This window comes from Cryptomeria japonica, chromosome 4 (assembly GCF_030272615.1).
Source record: "Cryptomeria japonica chromosome 4, Sugi_1.0, whole genome shotgun sequence".
NCBI lineage: Eukaryota > Viridiplantae > Streptophyta > Pinopsida > Cupressales > Cupressaceae > Cryptomeria > Cryptomeria japonica.
The window spans coordinates 761,264,184-761,268,346 of NC_081408.1; positions in this window are offsets into that span (position 1 = coordinate 761,264,184).

The window sequence follows — 4,163 nt, forward strand, 5'->3', positions numbered from 1 at the left end:
TACTGCAAGATCTACTTCAGTTCCAGTTGAGCATGATGCAGCAGATGATAGTATGATGACATCTTATATGGATTTTCTTTGCTCGGATGTTCATCTTGACCAGGTATAGATATATATACATGTACATGTCAATCTTTTTATACTTCATTAAATATAGGTATAAACTAAGTGCATCTCTTTTTTTTATACAATCTAATATTTCATTAAATAAATTTTGTTTATGGAGATAAGGACTACACCTAATATTAGAGTCAATATTGCATATATTGGAACACAACTCGACACACCTTATGGGGTATAGTATAAATTTCCATCTAGACATTGTACTATCTTTTTAAGTTAATATGTTATCATCATATACTATATAAATTTTCATGTTGATACATTGAATGCTTCTTTCTCCAGGATTCAGGTCATGAGGGACCCTCTACATCACATCGAAAAGAGGGTCTGACTACTGTGACACCATCTATGGTATGTATCTTATAATTCTTAAATTAAATATGAACTCTTACAATATTGTAACTTAACTTCAAATTATTTAGTACACATATATATGTTCACTAAATATGATTTCATTAAATGCATGTATGCAGGTGGACACTACCATTAGGATAGGTTATCCTCATAATTTTGATCAGAGCCAATTTGAACGCACATTGACATCCTTTGAGGTATTAATATGTAATACTTAATTTGATCTTATTTTGACTCTTAATTTAATATTTAATTGGACACTTTGAATTTGACCTTGTACAGGAGTTAGCTAGCACTACATTTGTGTTGATACTGCACAAGATACTGCTAGAGGAGATACTGCTAGAGGATCTGATGAGCATATGGTAAGTTTGTAACTTAATTTATGAATTCTACTATATTTGATAAATGATTCTTTTAATAGTTAATTTCAAGTAATATTTTAATATTATTTTTTTATTGTACAGCATGAGACGGGTGGATCTGGACCATGTCCCGGGGACAAGAGAGATACTGCTAGAGGATCTGATGAGCATATGGTAAGTTTGTAACTTAATTTACGAATTCTACTATATCTGATAAATGATTCTTTTAATAGTTAATTTCAAGTAATATTTTAATATTATTTTTTTCTTGTACAGCATGAGACGAGTGGATCTGGACCACGTCCCGGGGACAAGAGACCACGGGATGTTATTGATGATAGCACTTAGATTTTGCTGTTTATTTGGCTTTGATATGTACTTTTTTAAGGACTTTACACATTTGTTTACACGTGCACATACTTTATATATATGGATAGTTGCATAATAGGATTAGATCATATATATTTTGTGCATACTTTATATATATTGTGCACATTAGATATTATGTGGAGTGAACATCATGTTACCATCTAGATATATATATATATATATATATGGATTAGATATTATATGGATTATGTGGACTTGAAATTTTATTGTTTATTTGGCTCTGATATGTACTATTTTATGGGCTTTACATATTTGTTTACACGTGCACACATACTTTATATATATGGATAGTTGCATAATAGGATTAGATCATATATATTTTGTGAATACTTTATATATTTTGTGCACATTAGATATTATGTGGAGTGAACATCATGTTACTATCTAGATATATATATGGATTAGATATTATATGGATTATGTGGACTTGAAATTTTACTTTATTTGTCTCTGATATGTACTATTTTATGGGCTTTACATATTTGTTCACACGTGCACACATACTTTATATATATGGATAGTTGCATAATAGGATTAGATCATATATATTATGTGCATACTTTATGTGTATTGTGCCCATTAGATATTATGTGGACTTGAAATTATGTGCACATTAGATCATATATATTGACTTGAAATTATGTGGACTTGAAATTATGTGGACTTGAAATTTTGTGCATACTTTATATATTATGTGGACTTGAAATTTTATTTATGGAAGTTGTGCTTAAACAACTTTATAGGCATTATGTGGACTTGTAATTTTATTTTTGGAATTTCATTTAAATAGTTCTTGTGATTAGATAAACTAAAGGTGCATAAATCATGAACTAAGTATCGAAACATATCTTATAATTATAACATATTCTAAATTAAAAAGTATCAAAACAAATATAATGAATAGAACTTGATTAAAACATAATTATCTCATTCATAAATTTGACCAATAGTCTCTCATTTATGTATATTATACACAAAATGTAATCAAGAAGACATATCTAAAATAAAATAAACAGTCTATTTAAATTATAATAATAAGTATTTATATCTCTCAAAATACAACATAAAGTATGCACAAACAATAGTAGTCATTGAGGCCAAGTCTACTCTGAGAGACCTGGAAAAAATAAATACATATGATTAATTTTTATAATCAGGATGCTTTGAATTTAAAATACAAAGGGATTTGTCTTAAGGGTACCAAAATTTAACTTACCTGTAATTATTCAAAATGAAACATAAAGTATGCACAAATAACTTTATTTTCATTGATGCCTTCTACTTGTGGTAGACCTGAAACAAAATTTTACTAGATTAGATTTTATAATTATGATGCATGATATAAAATGCTATATATAATATGCATCATGACTTTTAAAAGAGAGGTGGATTAAGGGTTTAAATTATAACTTACTTGATATTCATTCCGTTATACCATCTGCATCTTCTCTCTTTTGCAAAGCATCTATAATTGTCTCGTGCTCTTCCATAGAGAGAGTCCATAATTGTTTATTAGTAGGCCTGCCACGATATCTATCCAATTTTATATTAGTTGCCACTACCAAATGCGAGTAATGTATAATCTTCTTCTCTAATTCATAATCTTCAAATGCGGGCAATCCATTCTTTCTTGTTAGATATTTGCATAGCCAAGTGCCAACAACAACCACAGATCTTGTTGGATAGTCATAACCATCATCATCTACTCGAGGAGTGGTTAGCTTATGTTTTGGCTCTACACATCGAGCCAACCAATACTCTGTCCCCTCTTCATTGTCCTATGCAACAACAGCATAGACATGTCCTATGCACAAAACAATTTTATTTTAATATTTAATGAGAAATAAAAACAAAAATATACACTGTAAGATTTCATAAATATGTACTATTTAATAAATCAAAACAAATTTCAAAAATAATTTTACCTTCTTGTATAAGATCTGAAATGTGATCATAGTCATTTGATGCAAACATTTGATCCATATCTTCATCAGTTCTTTCATGAGGATCATTTGCATCTATGGGTGTCAATGATCTTTGTTGCCATTCTTCAACCCATTCTTTATTCTCACAAAATTCCCAATCTCTGGAAACACAAAACTGACAAAAGCAAGCAAGTTGCCTTGTGAATATAGTCCATGTGTTTGAATTAGAACTCTTAAACGAATGCCATTTAGCTGATCCAATGATGGTATTACAATCATGCCGAGTAGGAATACTATCTTCCTCTATCAACCAGAAGAAACGTCGAATTGTAGAGTTTTCAGTTGATCCTTTTGACAACTTTGAATTGCACCAATCTACAACTGCACGAGCACCTCTGAATTTCACTCCATCCTCGAATTTCAATTGTTCTCTAGCAAGAGCTCTTTTTATACAGGCACCGGCTCCATCGTGTTCCCCCTTACCATGTCCTGCTTCAAAAAAACTCCATAAATGTTGGACATTCATTATCTTGTGAACTTTGCATAGCCAATAAAACATTCTTGCATTTTTGAATTGTCCAGTGCAGTTATCTGACCATATCATATGTTGTTTCATGTCAATTTCTCTTTCCTTAAGATTATCATAAAATACCTCGAAGCAATGTTGAACAAACTCTGAAGAGTGTAATCGATTATCGCTAACATAGAAATGATATTCCCTCAAAAAATTTATGTTATCTTCTATACTGTCATGGTCATGTCTATATATAATGTGCACAAATATGGCCACTTGCATTGAGTTGTAGTATTGTGATCTAGTTTCCTCTTGTGGGTTTAGAGTATAATTTTCTGCAAAATCCACAACTGATACGATTGTTCCAACTGGAAATGTGTTCTTGCATATGTGAAACTGTCCATCAAGCCATCGGGCATGTTGGGAATGTTTCACATATTTTGGAACAATATGAGTTTTAAACTCACTAATAAATGCATTCACACTATTCTA